The 18,131-nt window shown below is 44.1% G+C and overlaps 1 protein-coding gene across 19 annotated transcripts in view; it reads left to right on the forward strand.

Moving 5' to 3' along the window:
* The first annotated feature begins 311 nt into the window (after window positions 1-311).
* Window positions 312-18,131, forward strand: part of APBB2 (amyloid beta precursor protein binding family B member 2) — a 192,528-nt gene continuing 174,708 nt past the window's right edge. For 7 of the 19 annotated variants that reach the window (XM_054202436.1, XM_054202446.1, XM_054202448.1 and 4 more), the window contains exon 1: window positions 348-449. The gene's annotated coding sequence lies outside the window, so the exon portion shown is untranslated. Of the gene's footprint in view, window positions 450-632; window positions 1,467-18,131 lie in introns of those variants that run through there. The other 12 variants (XM_054202423.1, XM_054202427.1, XM_054202445.1 and 9 more) reach the window with 7 other exon arrangements.

Below are 18,131 nucleotides of genomic sequence, written 5' to 3' on the forward strand. Positions count from 1 at the left end.
TCCAACCTGCACAATTCTGTACACCTGCCCCCTGGCAGAAAACCCCCTGCAATGGAAGACCATCTGCTCTGGAAGCCACCCTGGAGCCCCTGACTAAAAGCCCGTCCGTGAGGGGGGCACCGGCGGCGTCCCGGGGGTGGATCAGGGGCGGCAGCGGAGGTAGCGGGCCGCGCCTCACGCCCCGGCCGGCCGGCGGGCACATAATATGGCGCCGCCGCGCCCAGCCCCCCCCGCCCCGCTCGCCTCGCCCGGCCCCCTGCGGGCCGCGGCGCTGGGCGGCGGCCGGGGCGGAGGGAGAGGAGGGGCGGCGGCGGCGGCCGGCGGCGGCGGTCGGAATCGTTTCCTGGGTAAAGCGCAGCGGGCTGGGAAGCGTTTCCGGAAGGCTGGCCGCATCCCGCAGCGGGCTACCGGCGCCTCCGGGGCGGGCGGCTGAGCGGTGAGGCGGGCAGGTGCGCTCCGCGGCCGGGAGAGAGGGAGGGAAGGGCGGGCGGGCGGGCAAGGCAGCGCAGCCTGCCCCGCGGCGGCGGCGGGGCTCCTGGTGCGCGGCCGCCCGCCGTGTCGGCCCGCCCGCTGCCGGCGGGGCGTCCCGCCGCCCTTGCCCGGGGGCGGCTGAGACGCATCCCCGTCGCCGCCGCCTTCTTCCCCCCGGCTCACAGAGGTGCCGCCGCCGCTGAGGGGAGCTGGCGGGAGCCGGCGGGGGCTTCCACCCCGCGGGGGAGAACGGCGGCCGGGTTGGGTCTGCTGGGGATGGGGGCGGGCGGTGTATGAGGTAAAAAAGCATGAAAATCGGCAAAAGTGTCTGTAGAAGTACCTTTTTTATTATTGTTATTTTTCTTTGGTGGGTATTAGAGGGGGCTGTGCGAGTTCAGCGCTGTGATTAAATCGTACTTGGGGGTTGCAGATGGGAGTGTGCAAAAATACAGTGCTGGGAACAAAACCCCATTTAATCCCATATGAAGTTTCTAGGGGAAATCACTTGGGTCCCATGGTGACAATGGAGCCGCTTCTGGTTGTGGCTCGAGAGAGAATGAATTGGGACAGATAAGGTGGAAAGTGCAATTGTTTGTATTCATACTTCATTGCTTTGCCTGCTTGTTTGCAGCGTTTTATAATTATTGGGTGGGCTCTTACTTGCTAGAGAGGTTAAGTGCAGTTCTGTACTTTCAACGCAAAATGACTAAACCCAAGGAAAAACAGCCCCAAAGCCTGCAGTGGTGATGGACTGGTAGGCTTTGTGCATTGTGGATGCTGTTGGTAGCTGCGCAGGGTAACAGGATCTGCAGTAAGTTGTGCAGGACAGCAGGATCTGCAGCAAGGTTCCGTGCTTCGCCGAAGATCTGCCGTATCGCCCCAGAAGCCGAGGTGCGAGTTGCTGCTGAGCTGCTGCAGGCTCGCCGTGTCCTCTGGCATGTTCCTCCAGCTCGTTCTAGGTCTGACACCTCCTCATCCTGCCATCTCAGGCTCTGGTACGCTCTGAAAGCTTGAGTGAGTTGTCTGTCTTGTGTTTAAAACTATTTTCTGCCTGCATAATTGCATTTGGTTAAAATAAGCGTGCAGATGTCCTGGCACTTAAAGGGAGAGACATCCTCTTACGGTGACCTTGGGACAAAATCTTGGCTGATTAACTTCCTTGCCTGGAACAGCCATGCTGAGTGTGGGTATTTTTGTTCTTCCTTTACAGCGATGAGTGTTTGATCGAATACTTTTTGGCTTGTATTTTTGGGGTTTTTGGCAACTTATGGGAAACTGAGATTTGGAGAGGACTCGTTGGCTGGAAGAATAGTTTTATCATGTATTACGAAGAATATATTACTTGGTTGTAACAGGGAGGAAGATTCTTGGCTATGAAGCAGCACAAGTGAATGTGCCCTTCCCGGTGAAGGAGGCATCTAAGCAGTAGATCACAACAGCGTGGGAATAATTTTCTAGGAGAGGGGATGTGTGGCATGGAAACATGGATCATTTCTTTTGTTTTTCAGTTCTGCAGCTGAGTCGTGAACAGTGACAAAAATGGTCATTTTTGGTGGGGCTTTGGGTGGACTCTGCTGTGCCCTCGGTAAGAAGGGATGGTGGCTTCCTTAGGAAACTCCTGAGGAATGTAGAGAGGGCTGCTGCAGGGTTTGAGCTAAAGAGAGGGGTGACTTGGGGAGCTAGTTAGGAAGGAAAGGGAGTACTTGAGATTGCCTACTGCATGGATTTTTTTAGCAGAGGCTGTGAAAAAATAAAATGAATCCTGATAGTTGGTAGATAATCAACTGATTGCATCTCTGTCATCTGCCAGATGACAGATCTACGGGACGTGTGGTCACACTTGAACAAATCATCCGTGCTGAAAACAAACTATACCATATGTACACCCCTTGCTAGTAGAAGATGAGGTCTTGCCTTTGTTCGCTGCTGTGAGTGAGGAGCTCTGCTGCTGGGAACAGCAGAGCAGGAGATGTGCTGGGTGCGTTAGCTTGTTTCCCACCGGGCTGCTGCTGTCCTGCTGCCATGGAGAAAGTAAAGGTGATGGTGGAGCGTGTTAGGCCAGGACATGGGCAGGAAGGGTGGTGGGATGGGTGCGAGCTCCTGGGGAGTGCCAGACATGGGTCAGACAGGTGCAAAGAGGGGCTGGGGAACAGAAATGCCAGTTTTCTGGAGGAGATGAGGAAATCCTGGCTTGTTTAGTGTAGCAAATAAGGCCTGAGAGGGGATACGATTGCCGTCTGCATGTACAGCAGGGATATAAACACTAGAAGAGGAGAGGAGCTATTTAACCTAAAGAACAATGTTGGCATGAGAACAGACAGATATAAACTGGCACAAATAAACTTAAGCTGGAATTTAGACAGTTTCTTCCCTAAATGGAGTGAGGTTCTCGAACAAACTTAAAATGGGGGAAGTGGGAGCAAGCCCCCTAACTGGATCTTCAGGATATACTGGGGAAGTTTATATCACGTGCTCGGCTGTGGCAGTAGGAGATGAGGCTTGGTGACTCAGGAAAAGCTTTTCCGTACATCTGAGTTAACAGAATATAGATTTTCTGCGCTAATGTTTCGTATTTTTAAAATCTGACATTCAAAACTGGCATAAAAACCGAGTGCTTGCTGTACAACTTGTATTGCTACTTAGAAAGGGCTGTGATGTGCTTAGTGCCAGAAAGTGCCACTTTCTGAAATGTTTTGCAAGTTAGTTTTTTTCCCTTCCAAAATAGTAAGTGTTGGCTTACAGCTGCATCTAATCGTGTGGAAATTCCTTTTTCTTGAAGTCAAAACTGTGCAAAAGGAGACTATAATGTATGTGTGTGTGAGCTGTTTGAGGTTATCCTTCAGGTTAAAAAATGAACTGCAGAACACCTTTTTCTTTCTTTCTTTCTTTTTTTTTTTTCTATTGAAGTAGTTCATAAATCTTCTCAAAAAAGGTGGTTTTTGGGGGGACTGTACAGCAGACCCAGAGTGTGAACTGAGAGCAGTGCTCCAAACTACACTGTCACTGGAGGACTGGAATAGATTAATTTTAAAGCAAATTTGAAAAAAAGTCTAGTTGAGCTGGTTGTACATGGGGTTTATCTCATTGGCTGTTATGCAGAACAGCTGGGAGTTACCCAATGTGGTGGTTGCAGTAGTTGAACTGGTACAGAAGTCGGTAGTCGGTTCTAAAAATATTGATATCTATCTATCTAAAAACACAGAATACAGCCAGCTGTAGATGCTACATAATGGGTCCTATGATTGTCAGCAGTACCTGACCGTTTCTAGGAAATGTAGTAAGAATAGAAATAAAAGAGCAGCAGTGATGGGCCAAACCAAGGGTTCATCTCTCTAGCCCAGTATACTACACAGCTTGCTTGAGCAAGCCACGTGGTGGCTGGTTTCACCTCCAAGCAGCACCTCTAAGATGCCTCTCAGTGTTTCTGTGTAGTTTCCTTGCCCTGAGGCAGAAAGTGGTCTCTTCCCATTAAGAGGGGTGAGGAACTCTTGCAGGCTGACTTAGTCTATTGCCCACTGAAATCAAATGTGAGAAAATGAATTGAGGAGAGGTGAAAACGGCTGCATTTATGATGTGGTTCGTTGACTCTGTGACTCACATCCCTTTTGCAGGGAAAAGGAGACCTTGAGACATGTACATCTGATGCATGAGGCTGCAGTTCCTCTTCTGGCTCCTCCAAAGCCTCTTACCGAGCTTATGGGTGGTTTTTTGATTTGTAGCTTTCCTATCTGCAACCTTATGAAAGATCCTCTTGCCAGCTTCCTCCTGCCGCTGTCTGAGCTGGCCTCAGCTCCGTGGGCTGATGGACTCCAGACTTGATGGGCAGGATCCCAGCACCTCTGTGCCTGTCTGTCTTTCCTTGTCTCATCATGGGTCTGGGCAGAGGACTAATTGCTGCTGCCCCAGGGCTTTAAAGAGTGGAGGGTGTTGTTGGGATGCTCTGTGTGCTGTCCTGCTTTATTTTTCTAGTTTTTTTTAACCCTTCACCTTCAGTCTGCTCCCTTTTTGATCTGTTGTCTTCTGCAACCTTTCCTTTTTTTTTTCTTTTTTTTTTTTCTCTCCTTGTAAACAGATGCACAAGGAAAAATATGAACAGGATGACCTTATTCAAAAGCTCCTCTATTGGTGCTCTCTGGTGTTCTCTGAGCATCTCTAGATCCTGTTCTCAGCTTGGGGTTGCCAGAGCTGGGTGCAACCTTTCACTGTTTCAAAACATTTGGTGTTTTTTCATTCCAAATGCTTGTCTGGTCTGTCTGCAGCCCTCTGGGACTTCATTGCAGCCTCCATGGCCTTTGGCCAGGATTGCTGCTTGTCTCTGGGTCTGCTGCTGGCTGTGTAAGAATTCCCTCCTCCTGCTCGTTCTCAGCTGGCTTCCTTCATTTGGCGGCTGTTAGCTCCTGTTGGACAGAGATGGTTACTGATCCTGTGTTGTGCCACTCATGATTTTGTAAGCCTCTGTCTTCCTCATTAAGTTGGCTTTTGACCTGCCTGGAGAGTTGTCTATTCAGATATTCTTTGTATGGAAACCATTCCTGACCGCCAGCATCCCTTTCCAGGAGTCTCCTGGTTCTACATGCCCTTTTAGGATGAGAGGATCCGGGCTGTGTACAGTTTTCAACATGTAGGGAAGCTTTGGGGCTATACAATGGCATAACCATGTTTTGTTTTCTTTCCTAATGATTTACGATGTTTCATTTGCATTTTGGACTGCTAGTGAGTTAATTTCATGAATCTGTGAAGTCGTAGTGTCAAGATGTTGCTCAGGGGTATGGCCAGTTTGGAATCCTTCAGTTACGTATAGCCATGGTTGTGTCTTTCCCATGTGCATTGTCGTACATTTTTTGTCTTTATTTGCATTAACTTTCCTCTGCAATGTTATTGATTCAGTCTCCCTGGATGGTCTGGAATTCCTCGCATCCTGGCCTTGCTACCACAATCCATTTTTTTTTTTTTTTATTGTCAGCAAACTTCAACTTGCTGTTTATTCACCTTTCCTTGCCTCACATGAATGTGTCAAATGGACAAAGTCTGAGCATGGGTCTCTGGTGAACTTCATTGGTGACTTCTGTTCGCTCCAAGAAGAAACTGTTTACTCTTCTCCTTAGCCTGTTTCTATTTTTCAACCAGCTATCTCTCCACGTAGGACCTTTCTTCTTACCTCTGTCTGCCTAGTTTCCTTATGAAAGCCCTTAGTTTTTGGTAAGGGACTTGGTTGAAGTCCTTTTGGAAATTCAGACAGGTCAGAAGGAATGGGTGTGTGTTGTCCATGTTTGGCACCTTTGAAGAACTCAGAAAGGTTTGTTAGGCAGGGTTTCTCTCCATACAAACCGTACTGACTCTTCTCCAGCAGACTATTTATCCAGGTGATCAACTTCTCTCCTTTTATCATTAGCATCAGTTGAGTTAATTATTAGCCTGGTAGAGGTGTTGGCTTTGCAGCTTTGTACTTCCCTGGATCCCTACTGAGATTGTTGTCTCCTTTGCTACTTTCCATTCACCTTCCACAGAGGATGTTTCAGGCGGGAGGTTGCAGAGCTCTGGCAGAAGAATTTGACGGAAGCATTGCGGAGGGTGCCCTGGGATTGCTAATGGATGCTGGTTTAGCTGTGCCTCCTCAGAGGGATCATGGTTGTGTAAGCCTGTCACCAAAGGGACAAGGGCAGACCCCGCAGCGAGGTCACTGGAAGTGAGCGTAGGAGCCTGCCCTGACAAAGACAGCAGGCACTTGGCATCCGTCACCTGCAGGATGATGAGTAGACCTTGTGTGGTGGTATTCCTATGCTTTAAAAGATCAAACTGGATTTAGCTAAGATCTAAGGTGAATCTTTAAGTTCTGCTATTACCATCATTCTCCTACCATCAAATTCCATTTTCTTTTTTTAACTAAAATGTGCTGAGCTTTGGTCTCCCCTGAAAACGTGAAATTTGTTTGGGTAAGCATTTAGATGGTGATTTTTTTACTGCTGAACACACTTTACATCTGTGTATAACACTGATTAGTGCCTTCTAAAGTGGTCTGCATAACAATTAGGATGATTAACTAGATGCAGATTTCTGCCTTTATCAGTAGTCTGCGCTGCATTTGATACTCAACACTGATCTCAGAGGAGTTAAGTCAGATGCAGGTTACTCTAGGATATTTGTGAATGTAAACTACAAACGAGTAGTAGTGCATTAACAGTAATAATATGTGACAGAGTAAGGTTTGCTACGAAATAAAATACATACATTTTTGCTTCTGATCTCGATATAAGATAGCCAGTGTCTGTAATTCTGGTTTGTTTTGAATAGTGCTGCTGCTGTAAAGTACTGTAAAGTAAACTCCTGCCAGACTTACATTTGACAGTTTAATCTTTTGGACTTCACAATTTAAAATCCTCTGCTAAAATGTCAGTGGTGTCCTCCTGTAGCCATGCCAAAATAGAGTTGTAACCCACTGATTTAGTCGTCTAGTTCTTACTGTTTGGCTGTCCTTTTTTTATGTAGAAATCTAAAAGAAATCTTTCTCTCTTTCCTTTGTCTTCCTTGCCAGATTATATTGCACCCCAGGTAATATATCCCATCAGGCAAGCATCAGCTCTGCCTGCCCTTGGGAAAGCCCTCCTGGAAGCAGTAGACATGCTTTGCTGTGATATGCTTTTAAGCAGTTTTGTAGTGTGTTTAGTTCTTTTGTTGAAGGTTGGTGGGTTTGGTTTGGGTTTTGTTTTTGTTTTTTTTTTTTTTGCCTTTAGTGCAAGTGTAGTTTAATTTTCAAAGGCGTTTCTAAACTACTTCTGCAGATTTCAAGTGTAGAATATGTGCCCCCTTGGGTTTGGTATCAGTGCTGAAATGTGTTTCGTGCAGGACTCTGTTAGTCACAAATGATTTTTTTTCTTATGTCTATTAGCTGGTTATGGAGGGAAGTTTCCTGGTATAATTATTGTGTATAAAGGATAGATTCCAAAGGGAAGGAAGCTGGCAGGCACTAAATGTTCCCTACCTTTGTGAATTAACTTGTTTGAACAGAAGAAACTGCCGTAAACTTTACATGTTTTGTTGTTGTCTGTTGTAGAAACATGTCATTCCTTTGCAGCGTTCTTGGGGTAGAAAGCCCTCCAAACAGTTATTAAATGAGAGTAATTTGGTGTGACTAATATTGGCACAAATTAGTTAAGCCTTTATTGGAAACCTCGTAAGTATAATTTCTCAGATGGGTTGGAGGGAGATGCTGCAGGGTGTTACTGGCCAGCTGCCTAGTTCAGCGAATGAGGAGCTTGACATTAAGCCATCCTATGTATTTAATATAGAATTTCATTATAAGGAACTGGAAGCAGTAGTTTGGGTAAATATGACAACTAATTCATTGCTCTCATGTTTGCATTTGCCTTGTTAATTCTATTTGCAAAGAGGATTATTGCTAGGAAAGGATGTTTCTTAGCAAAGTATTGAGTTCTGTAGCTGTAGAGGAAGCTGTGCAGGGAACCAGCATGAAAGACGAAAGGGAGCTGGAAGGAAGAGAAATAAGGAGGAGGGTTGCTCTCGCATGGAGAATTCAGCGCTTGCCGGATTAAATTGGGACTTAAATGCAGCATAATGGAAAGATAGTTTAATTAGGTTAAGTGAGTTGAAGATATATATACACATATAGGGTACAATCTATGAACTTATGGAAAGTTTCATCTGGAAGTAAATACAGTAGGAAACCTGGGTGTTTGATACACAGGGTATTAAGGAAGCCTCCAGCGCTGCGTGACGACCACGTCTCATTAGCATCCTGCGTGCCTTGTGTGTGAGCAGGAGAGGTTGGATCTCCATGTGATCGTTTCCCTGGTACCCATCTGAGTGTAAAACGGTGCTCTTTGGGGAGCAGGGGAGCGGCACGCCAGCAGTGTCATGGGAAGCTTCTGTTTGCCAGTGAAATGGCTGGCGCTGGATGCATGCTGTCTGCATCCCTGTGGTGATGCTGGTCAGCAGAAAGAGGCACAAGGGTAGAAGTATTACGACAGAGTTAAATTTTGGTAACTCCCTTTAATAGAATGATGTAAAGTATTTCATAGGAATGAAAGTAATTTATGCAAAAGTTTCTTGCTGTTTTTTCTTCCCTCTTGAAAGGTTAAATGGCCATTTTTCCTGGGTATATAAAGCTGTTTTCCTCTGACACGGGAAAATGTAGGGAATAGGCAACAAATGAAGTCTATGTTGCCATACCAGGAGAGTCTGAGGTCAGTTTTAATGCCTTAAAATATCTAGGGAGAAGCCCTGCTGCTGGGATAGAGGGAGTCCAGCGCTGCAGTGATGAAGTGGGTACCTGATCTCCAGGGAGGCAGAGGGGTGGTGTGGAGCTGATGTGGCTTGGAAAAGGAGATCCAGTGCTAGCAGAGGGACCGTACCATGGTACTGGCCCTCGTCCTGCCTTCATCTCCTTCCTCTTCTTGCTGCAGCTCTGCCCTCTCCTCTGCTATACCGCAGGGACCTGCGTATGCTGGTGTTTACGTCCCGTAACGGTCCCATGTTTCTTCAACCTTGCTGCTGAAGGAAAGTGCTGGTGTCCAGGAGAGGAGGGTTTGCCCCAGGCATGGAGGATGCAGGTTGTGAAGCTGTACTGCTCTCGCACAGGCTTTGAAGCCTATTGTAAATGTTGACAAATTAAAACCCTGTCTCGATATATAATTTCACAAGATAGCACTGTGCGGTGGGTGTGTGCTTGTGTAAAATGCCATTACTGCACCCAGCTTTTCTGTTAATCCAGGCTAACAAAATGGCATTGTATTATCCATTACTTACTGTTAAATTCTTGTTATGATGTGAGATTTTTAGAAGAAATTGAAATGTTAAAAATAATCTTCACTCTTTAAGGAATTAAGTTTTACTCTGATACTATTTTTTCCCAAGAGTATAGATGTAAAACTCAGCTTAAAAATATGACAGAAATGGAAGATATAGTGATGGGTAAAGAGAAAGGGAAAGGTTATAAAGATAATTTCAATTGACTCTGAAAGATAGAATTGCTTGCTTGGGAAGTAACTTATATTTTTAGAGTCCTGTGGGAGCCTGCTTGGCCTTTTTTTTTTTTTTTTTTTTTTCCCTTCTTCCCTCTTGTTTTTTTCCACCACACTTCAGGAAAACAGTGAAACAACATGAGAACTATCAGTAAAGAGAATGGTTTAACGAACATCTGTATATAAAAAGCTGTATGTATTCAGGCAAATGAGACTTTTGAGGAGTTTGACGTTTGTTAGCTTAAAAATTTTTCAGATATAGGAAAAATGTTTGACAATACCTATGTGTTTGAAAAGAGAAGCTTTTAATTATTTGATGTTTGCTTGTCAGAAATGTTTGAGATCGGACTTATCGTTAGGTAAGTTTGTAGGCTGCTAAGATGACTACTCAAGGATATTGAAATAACTTGGTGACAAAGCAATGTTGCCTTTAAACATGTGTTGTTATTTAAGCACATGCAAGAGCTGTTAGCAAGCCACGCTTGACTATATAAATGTTTTTTAACCTTATTTTTATAATCTTTGCATGCCGTTACATCAGCATCCATCTAGCTGTGTTTTTTGCCAATTCTTGGCATCTCTAAACTTTTTCAGTAAAATAGCCTGTATGTATTGCTGTGATGCAAGTATGGATTTAAACTTGAGTAAACATAATGGTCCTATATATGCCAAAATAGATGAAGCTCTCTGGTAGAGGCATATGGGCGTTTAGGGACCAGTAAGTCTTTTTTGAAAATCAATATAGATATGTCCTAATGTGATAAAGATGGTGCTGTTTGTTAGGGAAACTGCATAAATGGTCCCTGGGAAATGTGTCTTTGCAGCCTAACCGCATATTGATATTGCGATGTCCTTGCCCCAAAGTGTAACTCTAATGGAAGACCACAGAAAATTCAGGTATTCCCAGGGAAGGGGGATCAAGAGGGATGAGTAGGAGGCTCCCAGGGATGTCAGTGAGGCTTGATGCCAAGGATGTCCTGGAGTGGTGGGACCCTCAGAGCATTGTTAAAGCTTCGTACCTCAGGCAGGAGTCATGTTTCAGTTGTTTCCTGTCCTGTTTTGGGCTAAAAATCAGCCAGCACTACCACATGCTGGTTCTGAAATACAGTCTCCACGTTCTGGTTTTGGCCAGCTAGTGTATAGCAATAGATGTAATGGTGTGATGTGGTTTTACTTATTCATTTTTGGGCAGAAAAAGGGGGTTCCCTCGGTGCTTTCCCAAGCCAGCAAGTCAGGAGGTGATCCTCTTTCTTCTCTCTCCTTTCTGACATGTGTGCACATGTTGCAGTGATGGGAATGGTTGACAGGCAGGACATGGCGAGGTGCATCCCTAAATTTACAACAGACCTTGCTGGTAAGAATTGTATGAAGGCATTTCCCTCGTAGCAGTGGCTCTGCTGACACTGGGAGCCACAGAGTCGTGACAGCCGAGAGCTGCTTTTGTCCTTGCCTTGTGGTAACCTGTAGACTTTAATGAGCAGACCTACCATCCCGGTCTCTGAAGAGACACAGGAGTTGGCAGCTGGCCGTTTGCCATCCTGCAGCACAGCCTTTGAGTCTTCTGCTGCTGCTAAACGAGCAGGTAGGAGCACTAGCTGGGTGCAAAAAGTTGGTTTTTTTATGCAAAATAAATAGCTAATTTTACATGGGTGAGGCTGAAATTCTTTGGCTGCGCCTCCTTCCACGGCAGAAGAGAAGTTTGCCTTCCTGGCAATGCTGTTCTGAGTTTTTGTGCGTGTGCAAGGTAAAATGATTATTTTCCTGAATTTAAAGCTTGGATCCTTCTTCCTTGAGTTCTCCTGGATGTCTAGATCTATACCACTTTGAAAACCCATTTGAAGACAGATAACCCAAACTTCTCTGAACCTTCCCCAAAAGGTTTATGTTGAGGCATTTGGCCTGCTTCTCTGCTTCTGCTCTGTGCTTCTGCATAATCCTTGAAGTGTAAATATAGAGCTGGAAAAAATAACACTCTATCTCGTTGACAGTATTCCAGCTTGCACTAGGACTTAAATTAAGAAATAAGAACTTCTGCTATAAATCAGAAGTTTGAGTTTGTAGCCCCTTAATTTTTGGCCCGATAAATCCTGTTACTCCCAGAAAGCTGTTAAGGTTCATCTCTGTAAGTCCTGAGGATGTTTTAAATCTGTGGATTATTTAAGTAACGCATGTGCCAAGGTTTAAAATAAGACTGCTAACCCACACAACACGCTGGTGGTAAAACCAGGAGTGGATGGTGTGGAGCTGATTTAGGAGACAGCGAATGACTGATCCAACTTCAAACCTAGCTAGTGTTGAGCTTTAGCTCCTGCTGCCTGTATGGCTTTTGCTGCTGTACAGGGATGGAAGATTTATGGGATGCTGATGTTCGTACTGGTATCATTAGTTTTCTTGAACTGAAGGGGTGGATGCTGGCCCGCTATGTTCCCTTGGTACCTGCAGCACAGGGCTGTGGTAAGGCATTCTTGATTGGCACATAGTTATTAGCATGTGCTGAGTTTTCCCTGCTGCTGAATGTGAATGCTTGAGAACTTCCTCAAGCAGCCAGCGATCAAGTTGGGAACCGGGCTTTTCCTCGTTTTGAGGTTGCTCTTTGAACTGAGATTGCAAGAAAATGTTTTTGGTGTGGGTAAAAGCAGTGTGCTGATACGGCAGGGTATGAAGCCTGTTGGCAGAAGGTGAGCTAAAAGGAGGTGTGTAAATTCTAGATCCATCATGGTAGAGGATTTAGCCGAATTTGTGTAGATTCTCAAAACTGATGGAGGAGATGCTCTAAGGAGAGTGACGCACGTACCCTGTGATTGCAAAATGAAGATACTGATGCTTCTAAAGGCTGGCTCGGGAAAAGCACTTGCCAGAGGGCTCAGGTGGAGGCAGGAGCCAGCACATAAATAGATGAAGAAGAATTTTAATTACACAGGGGAGTTAGATGATGAATTGGGCTGCAAAATGCAGCAGTAAAATAAGCCTAAATCACTTTGATGGAATTAGGCACTAACCTTGAAATAAAACTCCTCTGTGGAGCAGTGGGGAGGCATACTCTGTACCAAGCACAATATAAACGCACTTAAAAATGTTTTCTAGGTTTCTTTTTTTACTCCCCTTGTCTGTTTTAAGGACAGGCCTGGGTTTGTCCTGAAAGAATCTGAAAATACCTCAAGTTGAGAATAAACATGTTTTGTTTCACAGAAACTGAAGCCTAGGTCTAGGAATTTCACACACAGCCTGTGTTCCTTTGTATTTTCCTGGCCATTCCTAATGTAGTAATGTCTGTAGCTCTTATTATTTCTAGCTCAGAAGCAACTCAAATGCTTTCACAGTGCAACAGGAAATTTTAAAAGGCCTTGAGAGACCCCATGCGAAGCTTGTCAAATGGCCATGGCTTGTTGGTAAAAATGGACGATTAAAAAATAGCGTTTTCCAAAGGGTTGTTAGTTGGATGTGGCAGGCTCATGGATGTTTTGCTGCCTCTCTCAAAAGCTGTGGGTGAAAGAACCTTTTCTTCCAAGCAGAGCAGTGCACGTATGAACGCTTGGCTCTTCTTGAGGCTGGTATAATCAGAGGTAGAAAGTATCTGGACATCAAATGGAAAATGGTACTAAAATTATTAGTGCTTTCGAAATGGATGTTTTCATAGTTGTTAGCCATAACTAAAAAGCACCACATATCTTAAGCTTAATAAAATGCTTAAACCTAAAGCAAAACGGTTCCTTTAAAGTAACTTCAGTCATGGAGAACCTCTCCCTTTTCCAAGGTGAGAGTAATGCAGCTGGAGCAGATTGGTTTTACTAAGTGGCCACTGAAGAGTGACAAGAGGAAAAGCACTGTAGTGAAATAACAGTGTGGGTTTGATCCCCTCTGATGGGGAACAGGTATTTAAAAAAACAAAAGGCCACTCTATTGGAAAGTCTAACTCTAGAGCTGCTCTCTTAAGAGGCACCAGAGATGGCTTCAGAAATTGAACTGTCATTGCAGAAAAGGCAGCTCATTGTAAGAACAGAGGTCAGAAACTTGCTTTTTGCTTCTGAACAAGAGCGCTCTTAGGAGGCTCTTACATGCTGACCTCCTTCGTATGCTCGTTGCTGTTTCATGGTATAAAAATTTCTGTGTTTAAAACAACCTTTTTCTTAAAAGATAGAGAGCAAAGTATTTACAACGTTAGCATGGGGTTGGCAGCTTTTAATTAATGCTTTAAATCCAAAGTTAAGAAGTGGCATGCCAACAGGAATTTTTAGATCTACTGGTTTTCCTGTTGTCACATGGATTTCTTCATGTTAATCTAACTTTTGATAATTGCTCCCCTGGCCCAGTTAAGCTTTTTATGCTGTCCTTTCCACATCAAGTCAGGCAAGCATAAACATTTCATGTGTACTAGAAACAGTAAGTTTTGTCTTCAGAAATGAGTCACAGGCCAGTGTAGGAGAGAAAGGAGATCAACAAGAATTGTCTTGACTTTTTTGTCCTGCATCTTAAATGAAATTGTGTAAGCAGATGCTGTATTTGGGTCCTGCTGCTGTGATGGGGTTTACACTGTCCTCAAGCTGTCCCTGAAGAAACCTTCAGGACTTCCACGGTGTATTGTAATGATCACAGTTAGGTTGCTCAGGGGTGTGACCTACAATAATAAAAGCTTATGGGCACCAAGCAACTTGCAGAATGGAGAAGTGCAGAAATAGGCTTAGGAGTGGGCTAGCCGAGGTCAGAGCTGCCCAGATGTCTACCTGATGTCCTCGGCTCCCTTGTCTCTTAAGGTGCCTCATGCTATAATGAGGTAGCTGGCATGTGATGTTAGATGCTCTCCCCGGCCTCACAGATGAAGTCGTACGGTCCTCTGGTGAGGAGGTGTCCTCTCTCGGGTGACAACAAGGCTGGCTTTATGCCTGAGGAGATGTTGCATGAGAGGCACAAAGGACAGGCAATATCCCCCCAAAATACTGATTGTGAGATGTGAATTTCTTTAACTGTATTAATTTTTTTGAACTGAAAACTTTGGATGCAAGTTGCACGTTAGTGGTGATAAGTGTTGCCAGGGAGGCCTGTTGTTGCCACTTTTCAGGCAAGCGGCACATTTTGGATTTTACTCCTGTGAGATGATGATTGACCGCTGGCTCCCATCACGAGAGCAGAAAAAGGTATTTCAGTGAAACTTGCACTAGGTGTGTTTCATCTGGGATGCCCAACCTTTGGGGCATGGGAGTGTGTACCTTGTTTGCTTCCATGGGTGTCTGGTGCCCCTCCTGAATCAAAAGGATTGTCATCCCAAAATACCTTTAAAAGAAAGGTGAGAAACAGCCTGTTTCTAGTTGTTGATCCGTCCCTAAAGTAAAAACAAGAGTGTGTGGGGTTTTGGGGGTTTTTTTTGTTGTTGTTTGTTTTTTTTTTTTTTTTTTTAATGAGGAATAATTACAATTTTCATTTTCTGAGTAGGGCCCTTGGCGATACAAAAGCCACTGGTCAATTTCTTTTTTTTTGTAGGGTAAAAATAGGAGCTAGGAGTGATGATGGTATACCAGATTCTTCCAGGTTGCTTTTATCAGAAGGGATCTGTTTGCCTGAATATTCACTGTAATTGTTATCACTTACGTTTTTCTGTCCTTTTCTCTAGAGAAAACAAATCTCACTTTTAGCCTGCATCTCGGTTTTGTGTAAATCACTAATTGTTCTTTTGTTTTGTCAGGCTGTGGCCAGTCACCAGATTTGGGATCATAATAGTGTTGTTATTAAGGAGCTCTGGTGCTTTAATTACACGTGTGCCGCACTTCTGAGTGGTATGAAAGGGATGTAACATGCTCCCTGGGCATCCCAGCGGCTGTAGTGAGAATAATACTTGGGATTTTTTCTGTCACTTCTTGAGTGACTGCTATTAAGACTGGCATGTATGCAGAAGTCTTCAGCATACAGAGCATTAGTTGCTGCTCCAAATAAACTTGGAATATGTAACCAGTAGAGCTTTACCCTGCTGAATTCATTCTCATGCTCTCAGATATCTTGAATTTGGTGGCTTAATTTCATGTTGGTGGCCCCTTTGTACAAACGTATGCTTGTGTGATTCGGGACAGCTGTGTGGGGTTGCTGAGGAAGAGCCCTGCGTGCCGCTAACGTGAGCTGGAAGGTCTCACGTGTCCCTTCCCCGGCACGGAGCGGCTTAACACCTTCTCCCAAGGCTTGTGACACAATCACGCTTCCCTGCAATTAGTCACTTGGCTAATTCCCAGCGTTGGTGGGTGCCGGTGTTGGTTGCAGGGATAGAAATGCCATTGCTCTGGATTAGGTACTGGATAAAGAAGAGAAATTAATGAGTATGTTTTGTTAAGGAAAATGTGGGTTTTCTTGGGGTTGTTTTTCCTATTGGGGGAAAACACAAACTCTGAATTTCTGTTTCTCAGCAGACTGTTACTTCTTGGAGCAAGTGAACCAGAAGCTGTAGAAAAAGCTTTTACTTTCTTGGGTGACTAAACATATTATTTATTTTCCACATACATATGAGCCCTGTTTGTAGTGAAAGAGAACTTTATGGGGTTTTGAGTGGTTGGTTTTTGTTTTTTTTTTTTTGTTGTTGTTGTTAGAACAGATTTTAAACTTCTACCCTGAGCACTGAAGTACTGTGTTTTCATTCTTTGCATATTTCTTGGGTTTGGTTCTATTAGAATATGAACATGTGCAAAAGCTATTTATTTTCCTAAGCTGTAACAGCCCTGGTGCATTTGAAGCACAGTCTTGTGTATTTACAGAAGAAACAGTCAGTCTTTTGATATGTAAAGTTTTTTAAAAAAAAAAATACTAAAAGGAACGAGTAATTAAAACCATGAATGGAAAATGGGACCAAATACAGCATAAGTTTATCTGTACGTAGACTTTGACAGAGTAAATGACCTTTTTTTTTTTTTTTTTCCATCTTAAAATGTGAGTTAGGATAAATATATTGATTTTATTTGGTCTTTAATAAAACACTTATTGTGGCATGAAGTGAGAAACTAAACTGGAGGAGCAGGTCACTAGAGTTACAAAGCAGTTAAAGGTCTGGCTAAAGGGGAAATAACAGAAGAGCAAAGGAGACCCCGAGGCTGGGGAAGGCTGGTGGTGGGATATTGCCACACCACCTTTGACAACCAGAAGTTAGGAATGTGCAAAGGACCTGGTAACGTTGCTGGTGTTAATGAGATGTTGTATACGTGTAGATATAGCAAGCCATTATGCAGTGTATGGTAGAAGTCTTGTCTATGAACAAGTGAATCATTTTGATAATGAAAAGTGAGAAAGATAATTTTAAACCCAGCTTGGTATAAGAAGGCTCCTCATTCTGAACACGTGCGTTGGCTTTGCTCCAAGTAGTACCCAGCATTTTGCGGGGAGATGCTCTGGGATTTCTTGTCTCTCATTTTCTCTGGTCTTTCCCAGCTTCCTTTTCATCTCCACCTCAGTTTGCCTTTTTTTATCACACTTTTTCTTTCTGAAGTTGTACAGTACTTTTCTATGTGCTCATGGCTCTGGGAAAGCTAATTGAAACAAGACTTTGCTAATTGTCTTTGGAAATGGCACTAAGGATGACTGGACTGGCTTACTCAGCCTGGGAAAGGGGAAAAGTGCTCTGTAGTTCCGGTGATTTGGACCACTCGTGGCTGTGCAGCTTCCCAGGCTGCGGGTGCAGCTTCTTATTTGGTTTCTTGGATCTTACCAGGAGGTGGATTCAAAAAGCATCGTCAGAGTTTTGATATTTTTTTTTTTTTCTCTGCCTGCTGCAAAGCCTTTGGCAAGGATTTTACTGCATACATAATTATAATAACAGTATGTTAAATACAGAAAGTTGCATAATATATTTCTATTAATTAAATGCTATCGTTATCTGGATTTCGTTCGTAGTCAAGTTGCGTGTAACCTGAAGCCCCCCCAGGTTTGGGCCTTAGTTTGTGTTTTGTAGTTGTCTTCCTTAATAAAAAAAACCAAACACTGTCTCCCCTCCCTGATTTTTTTTAAAAAGTTAGTGTAGCCCTACTGTGGGTAAGTGATTGTATCTTTGAATGTAGTGCTGGGGAAGGGTGAGCAGTCCTAGGTGCAGTGTTCGGAGTTTCCTGCTTACCAGCCTTCACAAATTTGTGGTCAGTAAGTTAGGAGATGCCTATTCCATCTCCATCCCATAAAGACAGGGAGCGATGATCCAAGCAGTGTCTGTTCTCATTCCTTGCAGACCTGCATAGCAAATGAAGGCAGCTCTGTAGGGTAGACAGGGAGGATATTAGAGCAGGGATGAGGGATGGCCTCCCTAAATACACTACTGCATTGAAAATCTTCATGGCAGCAATTTCAGATTTTATATATAGAGTCATTGGTGAACCTTTTATTCAGGCGGTAAGCTCTGTTCTGGGTTAGCCTCAAAGAGCAGTGTAGGAAAGAAGCTCTTCTTCTCTAAAGGAAGGCGTTTGCCCCCCTTGTTAATGATGGTATGCTACTTCTAAGTAACCTGTTGGAATCGGGGTGAGTAAGATAGGACTGACTCTGACGAGGAGTGCTAACTTTGGATCGCTTGTGGTTAGGACTTAAATATGGCATTGTGCATGCTTAATTCCATAAAAGATGTTGTTTCCAAGATCCTCAAAGACCTTTGGATCTGAATGGCTTGGGATGCTACTGTTAAGTTGTGACAGGGATTTTGATGTTCTGGGAAAACATTTTTACCTGCCAGGA

This window comes from Rissa tridactyla, chromosome 5, assembly GCF_028500815.1.
Source record: "Rissa tridactyla isolate bRisTri1 chromosome 5, bRisTri1.patW.cur.20221130, whole genome shotgun sequence".
Lineage (NCBI taxonomy): Eukaryota > Metazoa > Chordata > Aves > Charadriiformes > Laridae > Rissa > Rissa tridactyla.